Source organism: Erpetoichthys calabaricus, chromosome 5 (genome assembly GCF_900747795.2).
Source record: "Erpetoichthys calabaricus chromosome 5, fErpCal1.3, whole genome shotgun sequence".
NCBI lineage: Eukaryota > Metazoa > Chordata > Cladistia > Polypteriformes > Polypteridae > Erpetoichthys > Erpetoichthys calabaricus.
The window spans coordinates 61307717-61331425 of NC_041398.2; positions in this window are offsets into that span (position 1 = coordinate 61307717).

Below are 23709 nucleotides of genomic sequence, written 5' to 3' on the forward strand. Positions count from 1 at the left end.
TGAGTATGAGAGGCAAACAGTTCACCAGGACTGAAGATCGGTGTGCTGCTGCCAGCAGATGATTTTAAACCATAGGTAGATAATGGGGACTACAACGTTACTGCGACTATTGGCCACACAATGCCTTTTATTTGGGTTTCTTGAAGGTCCTCCTCCTGGCCTTTGAAGGTATGGGTCTCTTCTTCCCTTTTTGTCCCAAAGTGATGCCATGTAGAAAGTTCTTGTCCAACTCATTCAAGAATATTAAGGAATGCTTCTCCACATTCACATAGGCTGTTTATATATCAAAGTCAATACAATCAAAGTTTATGAGCTGAACATGTAACATTGTTTGTCTTCTTCTCTGCTTTATTTTAAGAATTTAATTCATTTTAATTAATACATTTTAGATTTTTTTTTTCTTTTACATGCAGGGGGTACCGGAAATACATGCCCTGCTCTAAACTGTTCTGCATATACAATGCTGAGTATCTGAGATGCTGTTTCGCTAAACAATCTTTTTATCCTGGAAATACATTGCCAGCTCCAGTAAACAACAGAAATATCTAACATTTAACTGTAAGAACACTTTTTGTGATAATTAGCTTAAAGATATAGAATTTTAATGAATAAAGGGAAGATGTGAATGAGATTCCAAAGTAATTTACATTAAAAATTAACACAGTTAATGAAGACATGCTGAATGGATCAAACTCATCTGACGCTGCTTATATGCTGGTTTGGCGCCGCTCCATTTAGTGATTGACAAACATCTGCAAGACATGTTTCAAGCTTTTCAAGATAAGGATGAAAATCCTGATAATCCTGTTCCTCGCTCCTGATCCTCTTCCAATGAAAATACAGGACACCAGAATGCCTCCAGCCATAACAAGCAAGACTCTTGTTGTCTCAAGATAAGACAAATTCCCTCATTAACTGTAATAAATTACCTGCCATTTATTTATTTACCAAGCCATTATATTGTAATAAATGTGAATGTTAGTTAAAAAACTGAAATAAGTGGAAAATTAGCAACACTTAGTCAACCTAAACAAGTTTTTCCTTTCATTTTTATGCCAGGAAAATGCTCCTCTACATATTGTTTTGCTATATGGTGAGTCAGGATAGTTACTCACATTTACTTCTCTCAAACTGTGATGGCATTACTTCACTTATTACTTCTTAAAAAAAATAAATCTCATAACTAATTACTTTTACGTTACTCTCTAAACCCATGCTATTGTTGTGATCCATTTACTGATATTAAACCAGGACCCTTCATCAGTGACGTTACCTGGTCATTGAATGTTTCTTTGCAGCCTCTGAACCAGGCTATCTATCTATCTATCTATCTATCTATCTATCTATCTATCTATCTATCTATCTATCTATCTATCTATCTATCTATCTATCTATCTATCTGTCTATCTGTCTGTCTGTCTGTCTGTCTGTCTACACATTTATACCCACCAATACAGGTTCAAATAAAGGTTGTTTATTTGCACAGTGATCTTCAATAACAGACAATCACATTACAATATTAGAACACTGGAACAATCTTGACGAGAACAGGCCAATCAGCCCAACAAAGGACGCCAGTCCTATCCATTTAATTCTTCTAAAAAAATATCATCTAGTTTTGGAAGTTCCTAAAGTCTTACTGTCTATCCTGCAGCTTGGTAACTTATTCCAAGTGTCTATGGTTCTCTGTATAAAGAAAAACTTCCTAACTATTAGATTAAAGTTTCTTTCCTCTTCTTCCACTCCTCCAATGAGTTTCGTCCTCTTCCTCCCACCGGGAATACTTACGATGTCACAGCATGGCATGGTGATAGCACTTCCAGGTTATGCAAAAGCTCCTCAAAGTAGGGAGACCTCCTGACAGTGCCCTCCGGTAGCACCCAGGGATCAATCTAATCAATTCATCCAAACATTTACTCTTTATGTCTCTCTCTCTCTCTCATATATATATACATACATACATATGGGTCATATATATGCAGTGGCCCAATCATATCACTGCTACCTTGCAATAAAAAGACCATGGGTTCATCTACGGCACAAAGCATTTTAAGTAGTGAGAAAAGCTCCCAGTAAGTGTAAAGAATTATTATTATTATTATATTACCAAAAATGCATTTTATTTCAAAAGGGAAACAAATGTTATTGCTAATACTGTGGACTATTTTGTTTTTATGCACTTTGAGATGTGCACTAGGTCACATATGACAAAAATGTTTATTTTTGATTTCAAAAGTGGGAAAAAAAAGTATTGCTGGTACCTCAGATTGTGTTCAGTTATAGCTTTTAATTGTTTTTATACACTTTTTGATGTGCCTGTGTCAGATGTGACCAAATTTAAAAAGGGAAACAATAATTAAACATTAGATGTTTTTAAATGTACGTTCAATTGTGTTTAAATTTTGTCATTACCTGCTGTTTACCAGCCTCTGAAAATGTCTGGCCCAGCTAAATTTCTTGGTTTGAAAATCTCGCCCAACTGAATTTGTAATTAAATAGCACAGGTCTAAGCTTTGAAGTCCAGGCTGAAAACTTGCTACTTTAGTCTAGCATACCCTGTCTAGAGCTGCTGATTACCTTTGCATACTGTATTTCTGTTCATTAGTCATTTGTACAAATATATAAGTAATACAGTAATCCCTCACTTATCGGGGAGATAGGTTCCAAGGCCGACCACGATAACTGAATTTCCGCGAAGTAGGGACACCATATTTATTTATTTAACGTGTATTTGGATGTTCTTAAACCCTCACTGTATTGTTTACAACTCACCCTTTACTCTGTTAATAACAGGGACAACTGCTAAGCAATATGAAATCGGTAGATAAGTTTACACTTACTGTATAGCGAAGTACACGTAGCAGCTTGTAGGCGGTCATGACTTCGTCGACCTTGTTGAAAAGATTCCTAAAGCAGATTCCATCCAGACTACTGCCTTATCACGACCACTTGCAACTCATTTTGCGCCCTGGTTAAAGGACACTGCGGCCGTAGATCTTATATGCCTTTCCTCCTTTTTAAATAAAAAGAATCGTGGACTCATTGATGCTGTAATGGTGCCCTGCAGCGGTGTAGCTGTTCCCTTCCTTCAACATATCCAAAACTTTTACCTTTTCTGCAATCATTTGCATCTTCTTTTGGCGCTTGAACACGGCCCCTGAAGCAGTAGCACGTTAATGCTGAATGAGTGAGATGAGACTTCCTGGTTAATGCAGCACTCCGTCGCTGAGCCAATCAGCAGCACACAGGAACTTAACTGCGTGCTCTGATTGGGTAGCTTCTCAGCCATCCGCCAATAGCACCTCTTGTATGAAATCAACTGGGCAAACCAACTGAGGAAGCAAGTACCAGAAGTAAAAAGACCCACTGCCCGCAGAAACCCGCGGAGCAGCGAAAAATCCGCGTTATATATTTAGATATGCTTACGTATAAAATCCGCGAAGTCGTGAATCCGCGAAAAGTGAACCGTGAAGTAGCGAAGGATTACTGTACAGTGTTTATAAACCATTACTAACCCTCCTCTATTCTGTTTCTCTGTTTGGGTATCTTGATGTGGCCCTTGGTGCCACAGCTCTACTGCCCATGGAAAAGTCATCTCAGATAAACAATCATGAAACTGAAAGATTCTGTGATCAGATTGGTTGGCGGGCATTGACGGCCAGTTGGCCGAGATTTCTATGTGTCTAACTTTGTCTTTGACTTTCTCTCTAAAAATTGATGGTGGGACAACCAGCCACTGAAGTTTATATTATCCTGGGATGCAGCTGAATGGAGTTTTTCTGTTCTTCTCCTCCATTGCCAACTGGACATAGTTCAACTACTAATTTGTAATGAGGCGCTTTAAAGTGGTGATTTATTTATTTTAATTCAGGAATGCTAGAAAGGCACTCAGCTTTGACCTGGCTCACGCCTTCACTAACAGAGACATGCAAAGAGTAGTTTAACCGAAATCAAGAACATATTGTCTAAATAAACAATAAATAATGAATTAAATACAATCAAACAAGTACTGTGTACATAAAACCCACCCAAAACTACAACAATATTAATAAATATGTTTTAAAGATTTCTAGTAGAAAGGAGCACTCCCTAAATAAAGACATTTTCCACCTCAGACAAAACCCCATGAACAATCAAGCACAGTACAAGAACATAAATCCAAACAAAACAGTAATCCGATGGGTGAATGGAATTATAATCCCATTGAATACCACAGCGGTGAAAGTGATGACAATGCAAAGCACACAAGACGATTGTAATCCTGATGGCTTCTTATGACTCCCCTTTAAATTTTGTGACACAATTTGTTTCTTCCAGCAACCCCTACAGCAGCAATTGAAGCTGTCAAATGGGGTAGTACTGCCGAGGATGCTGGAATTTGCAGTCCATTTAAGGAGTGCTACTACAAATTAATGGACTGATATTGTTAGTTTGCATTTATGTTAATCAGTTTCTACTTTGTTTTCTTATTAACAAATCTGTATCTTTATATGTACTAATTCTGTATTTAGTACACTACACCCCTAAAATTCTGGGGGGTTACATTCCTAGAGCACCCGCGAATTGTGAAAAACCGCAACTTTTGGATGTGGTTAAAAAATGCCTTTTAAATGCCTATTTTTATAGTTTAAACCCTAAATACAGTATGCCCCCAAAGCACTTTAATTTTGTTGCAAACTCAGCTTAATACATTAATACATTTTCTAAAAAATTACCTTAATACATTACCTAAAAACAGAATGTAAAGGTAAACCTGTATGCTGTGCAGCACTGTACTGCTATGTCTCCCGCGGTGCTAGAATGTAAAATACTGATGTTACCGCTATACGTACTGTAATTAATGCAAGCGTGTTTTCTTTGGTATTCACTGTCGTTTTCTTTGTTATAAGTAGAGTAAATACATAATGATTTCATTAAATTAAAATACAGTAAAATGTACTGGTACTCACCAATGATGAATGATATTGATGATGATGATGATGAAGCAGCTGTGCAGTACAATGCAGAGGATTTAATTTCAGAAGCTTCAGGAGGAGTTGTATCTTTGGATGGGTCTTCTTCTGGTGGGGTTTCATGCTGGCTTTTCTTTATAGGTTTCAGGAACATTGTGATGGGAAGTTGTTACATTGTCTCCTGTAGCGAACTGCTGGTACAATTTCCGTGTTTTCTCACATATGATGTTACCGTCCAAGGGGATGTTCTTCTTTCTGCAGTCGGTGATCCACAATGCCAAGGCAGATTCCATCCTGACAATATTTTTATTCCTTATGGTCGTTACCTTTTTGGCACTATCACAGAAACTTACAGATACGGTACTCCTGATCGCAACCTCGTTCTTCTTTGTGTAGCGTGTGGTGCTTTCATTAATGCCATAGTGGTGCGCTACTGCAGCTTAACTTTTTAGTTCCCGGAGCAAATCCAGTAGTTCAACCTTCTCCTGGAGTGTTTTAAACTTCTTCTGGCGTTTAGGCTCAGTGCCAGAAGCCTTAGAAGGTGCAGAGCATTTCGACAACATCTTGTGCATTTAAGAATAACAAATTGAATAACAAAACGGAAAACACAAAGACACTCAGCTGGAGACGTGTCACAGGGCAGCAGTCAATCAGCAGCAAGGAGAAATGAATAATGCTCTCGGATTGGCTACTTTCACCATCCCAAACCACATTTCCCTCAGCGGTTGCTTCCTGTTCTCTCTACAGCACAGTATTACCACGAAAAATGCCATAAAAAATTGCGGAGGATATTTGCGCTTTCCGCTAACAATTAATAGTTAGGTTCTAAGGAAAAATCCGCGAATGACTGAGTCTGCGAACCCTGAACCGCGACTTCGTGGGGGTCTACTGTAATTAATATAACCTATTTTTGCATTTGGTTCACAGAATTCTGCACCGCACTTGATGAACAGCGCTATACAAATATAAGTTGTATTGTATTTGTCATTTCTGCTTTTGTTTTTTTAATAAATTTCTCTCCACCTCAAATTTTATCTTCTTGTCTTGCCATAATTACCGCTGGCACTTTGCAGACTTAATTCTAACCTGTAGTTTGCCACTCCTTCTATTCTTGTGGACTACACTGGCCTCATATAAGTAACCTAATGGCCGCCCATCTCTGTTTCAGCACCCCACACTGTTTTAGAGCTGAACACTTATTATCATCTCTCTGTTGACTCTCCTTCCAGGTGAGCCGGTGTTTGTGCTTCTGTAGTTGGTGACTCTAAATTGATCTTTCAATGGACTGGCACTGCCAATCTCAGTGACCCTAATCTGGAATAAGCGAGTGCCAGGATGGCAAAATAGCAAAGGTGGCTTTTTTTTGTCACGTTTCTTGTTCAAAGAGTTCTAGCAAATAGGAAAATGAATAACCAACAAACAATAAGCTGAATAACATTTTGTTTTTTCATCAAACTGTCAAACTTTAAAACTCTATTCCACTGTTTTCAGAGCCTTTCTATAGTGTCTTCCGCTCCAGAAACAGCGGCTAATAAAAAGGTCTCCATGGCAACGATGCCCAACACTAACAATTACCTGTGTGCTACTGACGTCACACATCATCCCTCTACTCTATGTGAAGAGGTAAAGCTCTGTTTTCATATCACATTTGAATAAAATCACAGGCGATCAGAGCAATCTAGGCATTCAAATGCGAGTGCTCAATTAGTGTGTCTGATCCATTAATAATGGCCATGAATACGGGCACGTTTACTTTGCTACAAATTTCCTTCCCGCCTGTCACAGCAGGCATTCCATGCATCATGTCACTTATGTGAAAAGCATGCCGAGGTGAGAGCAGGAGCACAAAGGCGGAAAAGTGAGAACAAAACAGTGGGGAACTAAACCGTCACGGGCAGTCTGAATTGGCCTATTCTTCCCTGCATTGCTGATAAGGCGGCAGCGTGTTTTCCTGTCCATTTTAAAAGGGGCCCCTTTTGTTAGCGTTCCGAAATTGAATTCCTCTTACAAATAACAGTTAATTATTTTAATTTTTTAAATGTGTAAAGAAAACATTAAAACGGTCCTACACCCACAATAAATCCGAAATGAAATAAAAAATCATATGAGTGCTCCAAAAATCACATTTCATTAAAATAGCAAGAACTCTTCCACAGTATTCATTAAGATTTAGTATAGAGCAGCACAAGAGGAGATACCTTCATCATACTATGTGTCGAGTTAGAGCAAGTCCTCTGAAATAAGGGGACACAATGCAAGAACCAGCACTGGACAGAACGTCCTCCCGTGTCAGGCCGCAGTCAAGTGCACCCCTTGAGACAGTTACGCGCAGCTTGTTTCATGTTTCTGGTCAGCCAAACTGGTCACCTCTACCAGGAATCCATACAAACAAAGGGAGACCAACCAACCAGTCCCACATATAGTGCCCCAGCCCAATGCAGGTCCAAGCAATGGGAAGTGCTGTACTACAAGTCAAACCAATTTACACAGCACCCCCTTGCTGATTTCCTCTATTAACTGCAGATTTTTGACATTGATGTGGACTCACTTTAATTCTATGGATTGTAGTCTTCATGCTGTCCCAGTTATACTTCAGCTTCAGGTCACAGATGGACAACTAGACATTCAGCTTAAGAACTTTCTGATAATTGTTTTAATTATAGCAAGTCATCAAGGTCCTGTAACAGCAAAGCATTCCCAACACAATGCCACCACGTTTAATTCTTGGTGTAATTGTGGAGTGTTGTATCTAATTCATACTGAAAGTAATTAAATCCATTCAAATGTTACCATTTTTGTACCATCTGTCCTTAGAATGCTCCCCAAGAAGGGTTGGGGATCATCCAGATGTTTACTGTTACATTAAAGTTGAGCATTTATGTTTCTCTAGGTCAGCAATGGTTTTGCCTTGACACACTCCAATGAAGCCTACTTTTGCCCAGTATCGCTGAACACTGACCCTTACTGGAGCAAGATACTGTAAGCCTGCAGATCTTTGGATTTTCTTACACTGCATATTTGGACAAATACTCACTACTGTCCCACAAGTGTTCCATTAATTTTCTTCTGATTCTGTTGTGGCTTTGGGTCTGCCAGTCCTGTTCCTGTCAGAGTTTCCTCCAGTTTCTTTGGATGGTGTAGGAAACTGTACTCACTGACACCTTGGCTTTCTTTGCAATTTCTCTAAAGGAAAGACCTACACTTTAAAAGGATATACTGTGATGGTCTGTCCGTCTATCTTTGTTGGTCACCTTTTTTCTTGCCATTATCATAGCAATATACAGTCCACATAATGCTTCCAAGCGTAGTATCAACACAGTTTGTTCCAAGACTGCTTTTACACAGAAGGTTTGTAAGTAATCAACAAAAACTGGAACAACTGGAACAACTGGAATTGTTTGCTTCAACTTTCAAGGTGTAGTTAACTTCCATTGCTGCAGAAAGGCTTTAAGTTGTCAACCTGCTACTTATGCTCTGGAAAGGGTCATTTTGTATATAAAATTATATAAAATGATAATGAGTTTAACAGTTTACCACTTGTATAATTTCAAGTTATTCACTGAACTTGAACTCCTTACATCTCTCTATTATAAAAGGAAATCCTGAGACAAGACCTTCTCTGAGATAATTTCAACTCATGCAAGAGATAATTTCAGGTCCTGCGAGAAGAGACTTTTTGCCAAGAGATTCTGACAAGTCCCGCACTCCTTTACAAACATTTACAACCACACCCACGGTCCACTCACTTCTCATTCGTGTCAATGCTATTGTCAGACACAGTTCCTGCGCTCTCCTGCGAAACAAAAGACAAAGAGTAGAAGACAAAGTAGAACATCGCAAAGAGGTTTAAAAATGTTGGCGCGATACACATGCAGAGCAGGTTAGAGATAATGAAAGTACTAAAATTCGAAAGTCTCAAAAAACTGATAGTAAAGATCGCATTAGCGCTAACAAATGAAAATTATTACTCGTTGAAATAACGGAACAGCGAAAAGATATCGAATATATGGACATAGGTGATATGACAGAAGTATGTAGATATTGTTCAGCTTTAAACTTTAAGTTGGAGACTTGTAGATCATCTAATTGTGTTGCCATCAGGGAAAAGTAGTGTTTCTTCCCAATGAAGAGGCGTATCCATGAGAATTAAAAGTTATGCTTGGTGAAAGTGAAATCCACATACACGAGCGGCAGAGACGCGAAGTGGCTGGCGCAAAGTGCCCGCCTGGGGGTTGGCGAGCGAAGTGAGCAGGGGGAAGAGCCCCCTAACTTTCAATAAAAATGGAACAAATAGGGATGTTCTAAAACTTTTGAGCAGCGGTGTATATTGAACATGTTGAATCATACTGTAAGTGAACAAGAATTGTGTGACTCGTTCACAGATGGTGATTTAATTCGCAAATCAAGTCAACGAGAATTGTGCACCTAGAGTTTGAAATAATTCATTACTGTTATTTCAAACTCTAAAAAATCAATGAATGATACATGCCCTTTGCAGTAAATAACTCATAAAAAGGTGCACATTAAAGGAAAGTTGAAAGCAAATTATTGTTAGTATTAGAATGACTATTTTTTATAAAGTTCAATTTAGTGTTATTAATTTGTTAAAAGTACAAAGATCAATAAACATATTAGTCTAATATTATCTGTTGTAACAGTTGAGGCTGTTATCGACCTCTCGAACCCTCAGGTACCACGCCAAACACCAGGTAAAAGTCCAAGACTTTTTATTTTTATAATAATACTGTGCACTAAGCACCCTCCACTCCACACTACACATACAAATACCAATAATCAATAATCCAATACAATAACCATTCCTCCTCTCCCAGACACTTCGCCACCCTTCCTCCCAGCTCAGCTCAGTGTCTGGGCTTTCCCAGAGTCCTTTTATACCCCCTGACCCGGAGGTGTTTCTGTCACACAATCCACAAGTTCTCATTACTTCCGGGTCAGGGTAAAAGTCTGTTTCTTCAACCCAGAAGCACGTCGTTTCTTCTTGTCATGTGATCATGACGCACTTCCGGGTTATAGGGCACGTAAGAGTCTGACAGCCTCCCTACAGCGACTCCCGGTGGTCCCCAAGGTATCCAGCAGGGCTGTGTATACAAACTACAAGGTCCATAAGGCCCTGCTGGAATTCCCATGCTGTTGGGAGGGCTCCACCTGGTGGCCTGGAGGTGTGGGCCGGAATATTTAGCTGGCCATCCATCACACTGTGTATATTCTGTTTAAAATAATTCTGCTACAAACTGAATGAAACAAACAATTGATAAATTCTAATACACCGTACACTGTACCATATTGTACTAATATGAGGAATGAGAGAATCCTTAGTGTTAGAGTTCTCATTTGCCGGTAATAATTCAATTTGAACACAAGAGAATCACAGAAGAAGTGAACAAGAATCACGAATCAGATTTGAGGTACATGCACATGTGCTTTAATGATCTGCCAGCATAACGACAGACAGTGACAACATCACATGTGTGCTACAACACTCTTGTTGAGCTCTGTTGAATCGATTCGTTCGTGCTCGCAAATCAAATCACTTGTTATGCATGCACATTAGCGGTCAGCAGCACCACACCAGGACATGAGGGGGCACTGTCACTAATGGTGTTGTTTCTGTCCACCCACAGCTCTGAGAAACCACCAATGCAGGCAACTGACTCCGCCCCTTCCACTCCACCGACTGCAAAGCCGAGACACTCCCAGAAGGGGTTGTCTCATTTTGAGATGAGAAGACTGTCAGAGGGAGCTCCAACCTGATCCTGTGACTGCTCTACAGAGTTTGATTCTCCTTTCTGCTAAATAGGCAATACGGCCTGCTTCTGTTCGAGTTTCATTTGCTCCACCATGTATATGTTTATTATGGTGAACTGTTTCCTTTTTATAGATTGAGTGCCCATAGGAAAAAGGATTGAAATAAAATGACAAAAATCATAGAAGACGGAAACAGATGAGAGAGAGAGAGACAGAGGAACTGGGAAAATTACAAAAAGGACAAAAAGTAAAAACAGAAGTGTAACTTGTGTGCATTGGCTCCTGATGCTACTGGATTCCCTTCCTTATACCGCACTATGCCAGTTAATACGTGGAGGAGATGTTGTCAATGTTATAAAGTCCTAAAGAAGTGAGCCGTCCACCCTCAGCACAGATATCGCCCCCGATAACTCTTCCAGTGAAGTGCATCGCCTCGGCATTTCCCTGATCGCTGTTCATTCTCATCATTTTACAGTCAAACTGTGTCTGATCTTCATATTTTCAAGGGCTGTCTTCTCCATTAATGTGTCCATGACCTGGAGATATATCCTAGGTCAAAGAGAACTTTATTGTCATTTCAACCATATACAAGTATACAGATAGACGAAACTGAAATATAAAAACACACAGGACTCACTGTATTCATTACTGGTCTGCCTTTTTTTTGTGTTTTGCTTTGCAGCCGAATGTCTCCCATGTCACCTTCTAAGCCAGGAATTTGTTTTCAGAAACCATTACCAAATTTCACTTTTCTTGCAAATCAAAATTTCAGTTTAAGAAACGACTGAATCATTTACTGTGACTGTTTCCCAGCCTACACACAAAGGAAAGAGGCTGCAATGCCCCGCGCGTTACAAAGAAGAGGCGCTTTGATCTTTTTCCTCTGCCACCTGGCTGATTGCACGCCATTTCAGAAAACACTTAATGCTTGTTGAAATTCACAGACGTCTTTGTTTGTCTAATGAATCTGCTTTGACATCCAACATGTTTCAATAAGAAGACGCACTACCTTTCTTTGAGCTCCATCTTGCTGACACCCACCCTGTAGCACCTTCTCCACCTCAATGTGTTCAAGGGTGGCCCCTTCTGCCTCGACATTCAAATACAAACTGAAGAGCCACCCTTAAGGATGTGCTTCATCTTTCACGCTGTCTCCGTTTTATCTTCAGAAAACACGCTGGAGGGTGAGGGGCACCAGAACAGAAAGAGCAGGGGTCAGATTGGTGAGGGGGTGGCGTGCAAAGAAGGGAAATGGAAACATAAAATGGAAGGAAAAGGGTAGGAGATTTCTCAAAGAATCCAGGTGGAGGGAGGTAAGAAGGCTAGCGAAGTGCCAGGCGACTGCTGGGTTACGACGCAGAAGGATGACAGCAGCTAGTCGGAGTGTTGTTTTTAACACTAAGGACAAGCATGTGCTCAAGTCAAGCTCTGGCATGTCACGGGCACCTCACATTTCCTCCACTCCGCCATCTCCTGCACGCAACGTGCAAGTTTACCACTGAAGTGCTGCCCTATGTCCAATTCAGAACCTGAGAGAACTTTAAGGCGGAATTCTCAGAATAGACACATGGTGCGGTCCCAGGCCAATTCCACAACCACGTCAAGCAACTAGAAAATTGCAGTGGTTTACTAGAAATAACTCGTATGACTTCCACATAGTCATGGGGTCGCGATTCAAAGTCAATCACCTGGAGCTGTGAGGCAGTGGCACCCACCAAATGTACCTTTGCGCCACACATGTCACACTATAGCACAGGTAACCTGATATTTGGAACCATTAAACTCTTCTGGTTTGATATTTCATGTATGACGTTTTCAGCACTCCATACACCCCACGCTAATTCCAGATTAACCAAGAAAATGTTAACACGCTCCGAAATCAAAGGACAATTTGGCAGTGAGGGATAAGAGGCGGGCCGATTATTTAATTTTATATTCTTATTCTCGCTTTACATTCCTGAAGCAGTAAGCAATCAGGGAACTCAGCAGGAGCCCAATCAATACCAAAAATGTCTTTTATTTTTTTTGAATGCTTAAATATAAAGAAAATGGAAACTTAGAAAGCAGAAAACTGTGACATTTCAACACTGAAGAAGTTAAGGTCCTGGCACATATGACACAGGCTTGCCAGTGGTAGAGTGGGCATCATGAAGGGCAAAATACACAGAAGGCCACACCACTGAAGTTGGCAGAATACCTGGATGAAGAAAGTACAGTAAGGTATTGACAGGGCAGCCAATGGCACCAAGGAATCGTGAAGGACAATATACTGTATATAAAAGAAGGCAGCCGGGGAGCCGAAGAACAGCTTGGGAATCCTGACTTTAAAAAAAAAAAAATAGACAACAAAAAGACAGCCAAGAAGATCCTTATTTATTTTAATTTCTAGAACAGATCAGGGGGGTATTTTCCATACTTTGCTTAAATCATCCAAGATCAGGTGCCGTGTATCAGATTAGTCTAGCTGGATCTAATCATAGGAGATGAATGCGCGCCCGCGCTGAGTGAAAACCCCATATATATTGAGTCTAGAAAACATGATCAGCAAGTCTTTGATAGGCTGTAACAAAATGACGAAAGAACGGGCGCATTTTTTTTTTTTCCACACAAGCGGAGCAAGACCTTTCATTCGAAGGACATGAAGAATTTCAAGATTTAATATGCACAAAGGGTAACACTGCAAAAGCAGCCCAGACCAGAAAAGACGGCTGGCAAAAAGAGGCCGACAAATTAAACGCGTGTGCACTGTACTTACTGAAAGCAGTGTTTCATTTCCTAAGTGTCAGATTAATTATTATTTAATATGTCATAATTCCAGATCAAACGTGAGCACAAGGAGAACATGGGAACAGGTTAAAGTAAAGTACAAGAATATACTTCAAACTGGTAAATATTGGTATATAACTATTTAAAGAATTGTTGACATAAAGAATCATATATAATGTAAAGAACATTAATTTTAAAGCTAATAAGAAGGCAGACAAGCAAAAAACAGGTGGAGGTCCACGCGGTCCACACCTAACCCCTGCAGAAGAGTTGGCTCTCCAGCAAAATCCCCATCACCCTGTTTCTGAGGGCATTCCAGGGGGAAGCTCCTCCTCAGAACCAGTGGTCATTTCATTTCAGGTAAAGGATGGTCATTGCATATATTTGTCCTCAATGTGTGCCATAGGTATGTTCCATATAGCCCTCTTTTTTTGTTGGATCAGTTGCAGGGAATGTCATATCCCTAGAACTTGTGTCTGACCAACGACATATTGACGAAGGTCAAATATTTGATGAAGACACTGTGTCTGATTATTCATCAGGAGGAGAGGTACATTTTCCAAATAATGTTTGATCAAACTCCACTCTGATCAGTCCCATGTGCCCCAATCACATTTGGAAATCCTGGTAATGAGAATGTTAGGCTGATTGTGAGATTCTTTATGGAACTGTGGGTGTTTTAGCCTGTGTATTACCTACCTGCAATGGCATGAAACGCCTCTTTAATCTGCACACGCAGGTGTCCAGGAAACACAATGAAAACCCACAGGAAATATTTCAGAGCCAAACAGACTTTACGAATTGCCTGGCAAACTGCACTTTTAGTTAGATTTTCCACATCGCCTACAGTATATAAAAAAGTGCCACTTGTAAAAAACCTCAAAGCAATGCCTACTGTCTGTGTGGTTGTGAGAGCCCGACTTCGCCGAGTTTGACTTCGAATATAAGGTGCTAATAAATCTTTGAGGTACAATCTTCCCCCTCAGCTAAAGCGGAATCTTTCGAAAAGAATTTCCTCCAGGAGCAATAAAGGATCTTGCCGATCGCTCAAAACCCTCTCTATGTGAAATTCTCTTTGTATAATTTGTGCACCAATATCAATTGGTCGCTCATTCACGAACGGCGAAGCCATGACTGGATGACTTCCAAGTATCGTCACTGATTACGTGTGTAAACTAATCCTTGTGTACATGGAACAAACCTGCTCCGAGGAGGTTTGAGGATTAGGATGTGTTGCTATGACAACACTTCCAGCAAGAGTTTCAAAAAACAGACAGATCCAGGATCAGGCCAAATCGTCAACAATTACATCCAGCTTAACAACTAATCCACGTACGAAAAATACCCCCCAGGTCATAGGCTTTTAAATAAGACAAAGATTAAGGTTTTGGCCCCATTGGTTTGTGGGTAACTGCATGAAAGACACACAGACCTTAGCAGGGTTTTTTTTATATATATATTATACTGCGGTGGGTTGGCACCCTGCCCGGGATTGGTTCCTGCCTTGTGCCCTGTGTTGGCTGGGATTGGCTCCAGCAGACCCCCACGACCCTGTGTTCGGATTCAGCGGGTTGGAAAATGGATGGATGGATAGATTATATTATAATATATATATACACACATACATACATACATACATATACACACACACACACACACACACACACACACAGTACTGCGCAAAAGTTTTAGGCAGGTGTGAAAAAAATGCTGCAAACAAAGAATGCTTTCAAAAATGGAAGTGTTAAACATTTATTTTCATTTTCAACAAAATGCAGTGAATGAACAAAAGAGAAATCGAAATCAAATCAATTTTTGGTGTGACCACCCTTTGCCTTCAAAACAGCATCAATTCTTCTAGGTACACTTGCACACGGTTTTTGAAGGAACTCAGCTGGTAGGTTGTTCCAAACATCTTGGAGAACTAACCACAGATCTTCTGTGGATGTAGGCTTCCTCACATCCTTCTGTCTCTTCATGTAATCCCAGACACACTCGGTGATGTTTAGATCATGGCTCTGTGGGGGCCATACCATCACTTCTTGTTCTTCTTTACGCTGAAGATAGTTCTTAATGACTTTGGCTGTATGTTTGGGGTCATTGTCCTGCTGCAGAATAAATTTGGGGCTAATCGTACACCTCCCTGATGGTATTGCATGATGGATAAGTATCTGCCTGTATTTCTCAGCATTGAGAACACCATTAATCCTGACCAAATCTCCAACTACATTTGCAGAAATGCAGCCCCAAACGTTCAAGGAACCTCCACTGTGCTTCACTGTTGCCTGCAGACACTCATTATTGTACCGCTCTCCAGCCCTTCGACGAACAAACTGCCTTCTGCTACAGCCAAATATTTCAAATTTTGACTCATCAGTCCAGAGCACCTGCTGCCATTTTTCTGCACCCCAGTTCCTATGTTTTCATGCATACTTGAGTCGCTTGGCCTTGTTTCCATGTCGGAGGTATGGCTTTTTGGCTGCAACTCTTCCATGAAGACCACTTCTGGCCAGACTTCTCCAGACAGTAGACGGGTGTACCTGGGTCCCACTGGTTTCTGCCAGTTCTGAGCTGATGGCACTGCTGGACATCTTCCGATTTCGAAGGGTAATAAGCTTGATGTGTCTTTCATCTGCTGCACTAAGTTTCCTTGGCCGACCACTGCGTCTACGATCCTCAACATTGCCCGTTTCTTTGTGCTTCTTCAAAAGAGCTTGAACAGCACATCTTGAAACCCCAGTCTGCTTTGAAATCTTTGTCTGGGAGAGACCTTGCTGATGCAGTATAACTACCTTGTGTCTTGTTGCAGTGCTCAATCTTGCCATGACATGAAACTGTCTTCCACAACCTTACCTTGGTAGCAGAGTTTGGCTGTTCCTCACCCAGTTTTAAGCCTCCTACACAGCTGTTTCTGTTTCAGTTAATGACTGTGTTTCAACCTACATGTGATATTGATGATCATTAGCACCTGTTTGGTATAATTGGTTGATCATACACCTGACTATAATCCTACAAAATCCCTGACTTTGTGCAAGTGTACCTATAAGAATTGATGCTGGTTTGAAGGCAAAAGGTAGTAACAAAAAATATTGATTTGATTTCGATTTTTCTTTTATTTGTTCACTTTGCATTTTGTAAATTGATAACAATAAACAATCATATTTCTGAAAGCATTTTTTGTTTACAGCATTTTTCACACCTGCCTAAAACTTTTGCATAATAGTGTATATACTGTATATATATATATAAATAAAAGATTTACTGGATTGGGTCATTTCCAATATATTCTGGTGCTTTCTTTGACAATACAAATGTTATACAATGTTATACTTAAAACACTGGAGGCACAGGTTTAAGATAGTCTGCTACACTGATCTTCCTCTATAGGGCAGCTGCACTTGCTTAGGGTTCAGTGCAATTGTGAATGTGCGGTATGGTGCTATGCATTAGGTTCAGCAGCAAAGCCAGGCTTAAGATGGAGCACAGGTTTAGTCCAATGTTACAAACTAACCACAAGATGAACTTGTCTTAGTGCAGTAGTTTCAGTTTCATTCATTGCTGGGGGCTTCCTTATACACACACCTACACTGGGCCAATTTTGAGTTCTAAGTGAACTTAATACACACAGATTTGGGGGATATAAAAAGACAACCAGTGTACAGTATCCAAATACAAAAATCTCACAAAAATAAGGAGAAAGTGCAGATGCCAGATATAAAAGGACTAAGGTGGGCTTTTGATGCTGTGAGCTCACTAGGACACACTGGGGGGAAAAAAAGCTGTTTGAATGCCCTGTTTCTCCACCAGATGGCAGTAATGCACATAAATATCAGCTTCTTTAAAGTTGAAATGAAAAATTGTGTAGTGGATTGAAATATTACAGTGCAATGGAACAAAACATTATTAAAATCCACTTTCCATTACATATGTGTACTTACTAAGAGTTCTTGGAGTACAGATCAAGTTTTGAAATGGTACCGAGTCTGTTTGCCAGCCCATCCATTTTGAGAACCTGCCTTATCGAGTATTTTGACACTGGGACCTTAAAACAAATTTACTAATTTACTGTGCTGTGTAATCCCTCATTGCCCCCCCATTATCTATATGCACGGCTACAACACCTACTCTTCTGTGAGTTAAGGTTATCGTAAATAATAATTGACAATAATTACCATTTAACTTTTTTTTTTTCCAAGTCTTGTCTTTCAACGTGGTATGCGTTTACTGCACGTCTGTTGATTTTCAGTGTTTCCTTCTTTCTGTCGCTTTGTTAACATTGACCCTCATGAGATTCTCCGTAAATGGACTCTCCGATAAAATCCCTTTACTGATCCTGAAGCCTTAGTAAAACCATATCAGGCATACAAAGGGTTACATGTTGCCCCACAACTCCAGGAACTTGCACAGAATATTCTCAAACACTTCTGGAAATAACCTTTGCACAATGAACCCAAACCTGTGGTGCTTCACAGTTACAGAATTATGGCACCATTATTTACATACACATTTTCAATCTATCAACTCAAAGATCTGTGTGTAAAACTAAGTGGGGACACTAAATTGACCACTGTGCGTGGGGGTTTGACCAAAGGGCAGGGGCTCCTGCTTTGACATTAAACATCACTAAATCAGGCTAGGACTGGGCATAACCCCGGAGCTCCTGGAGGTCAGTGTGACTTTACAGTCTTCTGGCAAAAGTCTAAAAAAGACATACTAATTGTGAAGCTAATCGAGCATTCATACAGTATAAAGCTATGCTGCTTTAATAAAAAGCAAAAACAAAAGATACCACTGACTTTATTTTCTAACATAAGGGGAAAAGATACTCAATCTACAACAAGCTGGCACATTTACATAAATCTTAGGAAGTTGGGGGCAGTTGCAGTGCACTCCTGTCACCAACTGTCGTGTAGTCTGACATATCCAGCAGCTCTGTCCAACCAGTCTGTGACTGATTTTGTATTACGTGCTAGTGCCCAAGTCTTTTCGAATAATGCTCTATTGACCACCAAGTCAAAACTAGAACTAGAACTTGAACTGGAACTGGACAAGTCTCACTATGTCTGCCGTAAAGCTAATACAGTCTTCAACAGTAAGAACATCATACTTGCAATAAAACACGGCGGTAGTCGTGTGATGGTGTGGGGATGCTTTGCTGCTTCTGGATCTGTAAAGCTTGCCGTTATTGAAGGAGTAATGAGCTCTGCAATTTACCAGAACACCCTTCAGTAGAATGTCTGGCCATCTATCTGTATGTGACCTGAAGCTGAAGCATACCTGTGTTATGTAGCAGGACTAAGACCCAAACACAAAGGGCAAGTCAGCAGCTGAATGGCTCCTAAAAACAAAATTAAAGTTCAGTAGTGGCCTACTCAAAAGTCCTTAATTTAAACCAACAACCTGAAATGAGCACTTCACACTTGTAAACCTACCAAAGTGTCTGAATTAAAGCAGGTCGACAAAGAAGAATGGACTAAAATTCCTCAACGGCAATGTGAAGGACTGTTATCAAAATACAAGAACCATTTAGTTGAGATGATCGCTGCTGAAGTATTGAAAAAAAATGGGGACCGTTACATTTTCACATTGGTAATTGGGTGTTCAATAACTTTGCTTTTTGAATAAAGAAAGTAATGATTTAAAATGACACACTAACTAGCTCTAATACTGCATTTTATTTAAAGGTCTGTGGCCACAAAATATGCCAAACTAGATATAAGGCATATTTAAAGGATGTGGAACCGAGTACTAGGGGGGAATAACCCATTCAGATACAACCTCCACACAGGCGACAACGCAAAGCTAGTTTTGATCTAAAAGGCAGAACCAGTCCAAGCTGTCTCACCTTGAAATGAAGAGCAAAAATAGGGTTAAGACGAGACAAAAATATCGGATGCCACTCATGTAATCACATAATTCTACACCGGACTCGAATGAGCTAAATCAATCAGTTTACTCCACAAACTCCACCAGCTCTCTGCCTTTGGATCCTGTCAAACAAATTAAAAAATATTCCATTTAAAAAAGCAGTAGGAATTCAAAGTACATTACTTACAGTAGTTGAACTCCATTATTCCAGGAGTGATTTGACAGCAAACACTTCTGTTATAAAGAAACAGACTCCATGCTTTGCCAGTGGACTTTTGAGTGGGTGTAGTGTAATAATTAGAGGTTCTGTTTTGCTCACCCTTAACAATAGTTAATATGCTTTGCTATTTTACGAGCTTTTCAAAACATTCCAAGAAGTGTTTTTGGTATCCAGAGGGTCACTCTCAATATCTCATAATCACGGCTTTTATTTGCACACCAATATTATATTATTCAATTAAAATATGTACTATAATAATCTCTGCTGAACCACAGCAATGCAAGCTTTAGACTGAAGAATGATTCACGGTTGTTGAAAATTATACTTGCAGAAGAAAAAAAAAAATACACCCTTTCTCAATTCTGTTGTTATACATTGTAGGAAATTAATGAGAGATCTGTTTCACGACCCACCAAGGGACACCAGATTAATGTAGGAAATCAATGAGGGATCTCCATTTTGTGTCCATTCAGGGACACCAAATAAGTGAAGGAAATGGTGTATGAAGTCTGATATCATCAATAATCAATTCTTTAAATTTAGCAAATGCCAGTAATCTACCTTAATAAAAGGACAAGTGTCAGTATATCTGTATGTCCATCTAGTTGCTGTCTTTATTATATGCCATTTGGTATGGGATTCATAAAAACTGTGTTAATATTACTACAGCACCATCTGTTGGAAAGAAAACAGTGCATTTTATTACTACATGCATTACAATGTACATTCCAATACATGGTGTCCTGCACATTTTAATGTTGAATGCCACAGAGAAGTCAGAAATCTGCTCATCCACCTTAGTGAAACAACAAGTGTCTATGGGTGTGTTTGTGCATCTGTGTGTTCACCAGGTTGCTAGGGTTAGGAAGAACATTTTTCAAAACAGGCAAAATTTGTAGAAGGTTGAAAAAAACTCAAACATGACAATAAATATACCAAATAAGGGTCTAAATCTATGAAGATTGGTCTTAATTGCCTATTCTGTGGTCTGACATTATATTCCGGCAACAGCAGCACGGTAGTGATTTTCTTGCACTCGTCACAAAAACAAGGTAAAGTGTACATACCAGGCAATGAGGCAATTGCTAGATTATGGGGAAGGGTGTTCTGCAGTCACAACTTTCTATATATTGAGTCTTCCTTTGAAGAAAACATAGTAATGTGCACGATGGTGCGTTTTCACTTACAAAATATGCAGCTTCTCACATTTTTAAAAAATACACTGCACTCCATAGAATTGCCTTTACTAGTGTGGTATGGATTGTGAGCTTTATGCACCTGCGGAAATTAACACAGGTAAACATAGTAGTGTGAATGAAGTTTTAGGAACAAGTTTTCCTCGTTTTCCACCCCACAAAAACAAAAAAAAAAAAACACACAAAACTCTTTAGTGAGTTTCATATTTTGCAAATAAGAAAAAAAACCTGAAAACTGTCACAGGTGGCGCAGTGGTAGTGCTGCTGCTTTGCAGTAAGGAGACTGTGGAAGATTGTGGGTTCGCTTCCCGGTTCCTCCCTGTGTGAATAGCGCTTTGAGTACTGAGAAAAGCGCTATATAAATGTAATGAATTATTATTATTACAGGAAACAAACTTGCCTGTTCTGATCATCACTAGTCATTGTATTACATTCACATGTCATTCACAGTAAACAGTCTTTGAATTTCTCCCAGTCAACTGACCAATATTTATTCTCTATGGTGTCTGATATCACACAGAGGGATAACACTTTTGAGGTGTCAGGAACATGTTCTTAGTGTAACAACATCATTTGCTAATCTTCTCATGTGCTATTTTTTACTTGTTTACATGTTTTAATCATTTTGCAAGTTTGCTTTTCATGGGTGCTACCTTTTTTGTTAAGGAAATCATATATGGGAATTTATAAAAGGCCGCCACCATGCACTATGCAGTGTCCAAAGTTCAAAATAAACTTTATTAAAGAAAATACTTTAAGAACAAGTACATTATGAAGAAAATGCCTTTGGTTTAATCCCGGCTTCATTTCACTCTGAACTGTTACTATTGATCTAACATCTTCTGTACCAACCATTTGGCTAATGTCTCTATCATTCTTAAGCATTTCCTTGCAAAATTCACATTACTCAACACCATGATATCTAAAACTGAATTTCAGGTCTTTTTCATGACACACATCACCTGTAGTATATTAAGTTGACTGATCTTTAGATATAGTTTGACTAGACAAGACTGAATGTCAAAGGCCATATTACGCTGTGCTGTAAGAAATTTAATGATAGCATGATACTTAATTTTGCAGTTTTTAACATCCAGGGTAACTTGGTTCTGAAAGAAGAAACATACTCTAATACAGTGTTTCTCAACCTTTAAGTATTTGCGACCCGAGTTTTCATAACAGTTTTAATCGCAATCCCCTTACGTTTTTTTGAAAAGAGCCCACTAATACCAATTTGTTCTTTTTTAATTAATGGTATATCATAGATGCATATTTTATTATACCTACTTAACTTTTATTGACATTTATCTAACTATATTTATTATTCTAATATCAGAATGTAGTTTAATATGTTTTGGTTTCAATAAATGTATTTTTCATATTTTCAATTGTTTTCTTTTTTTCACATCTTCGCGCCACCCTAGGGAGGCCCACCCCACAGATTGAGAACCACTGCTCTAATATATGTAAGTATATTATTCCAGCAGAGGTGCAAATTGTGTCTTTGCTCAGGTTTCTTGCAACAGGAATGTTCAAAGAGAATTTACACACTTGTCAGGATTACCACAACCCCAATCTGTGGTGAATCTTGCTTGATTTTGGTCGCATTCTTCATTGCTCACCACTGTTACAGACAATGGGCATTTCATAAATCATTTGTAGGTACATCTAGGAAATAATTCTACATTCAGATTTAGGATCATAGTACACATTTTTAAATGAGGCCCAAAAACTTTTTGTTATTTATTAAAATAAATAAATACAATTTTAAGACAACTCGCCTAAGATGTTTAAAGTTAGCTCTGTGCTGCTGTATGCTTCAGGTGACACTGGTTCAATAAGCACTGTGTCCATCATAAATTATGTCTTTGTATACAGTTAATGTTTTTTCTAACATTTTTTTCTGATGAATCAAGTGGGCCATGAGACAGGTAGAAAAACTTTGTGCCAAATGTTTAGTGAAAATTCAGGAACCGTAACACCTCTTTGTAAAAACATATCCATACACATCTAAACACAGTCATCACACTGCCATGGCTTTTTATTGTTCCCGCTCTTTCAACTGTATGCATCAAGACTTTAACAAGTTAGTCATTCACCATGTAAAATGATATTTCTTTTTTTCCAGAATGCATGAGTGGTAGTAGCAATTAATCAGATTAGCACTATTGTTGACAATTGCGGTTCATAACATTTTTTCTATTTGTAAAATATCAGGACCTTGTGTTCCTCATGTGATTCCCACCATTTTTTTTATTCAAATAACATGCATCAGTCAGAAGAAACAGATGGCTCCAGAAATATAGAAATTTTCACACGCTGCCAGGGTTTTAACTGAACAATCGGGCATTGAAATCCATGGAATTAAATGTCCTATAAGAAATTGAACTATGACAGAACATCCACAATTGCACTAACACTACTGTGTTAAATGTACCTGCTCTCCAGTCTTAATCACAGGACAGTTAAGAAAACCAGAATGAGAAAAAAAAAAATATTAAATGTAACTGAAATGCTGATGATAGAGCACAGATCTTGATTTTCAGGTATTGATTGCTTAGTAAGATTATTTTAAGATTGAAAAACTGTCATAAAAAAATCTGAGCACAGTTAAAGCAAGTCACTTGTACAGTACTGCCTCTTCATGTATACTCAAATTGCAAATAACTTTAAATACGAGAATACTATAGATGGATAGATTTTGTGCAATTGTGACTGTTATCAACACACTGCGAGTTAAAACAACATTCCTGAATGTAGTAAGTATGATTAAATTACCCATTTTTTAACCAACTCGTTCCACTCAGGATCACAAGAAACCCATACTATTCCATTAGCACTTTGTGCATGGTAAGAAACGAAAACACAACAAAGAACCCACACTTGCTTCTAACTAGCCAAATAAAACATGCAAGGAATAATTTAAATGTAAGAGATGGGT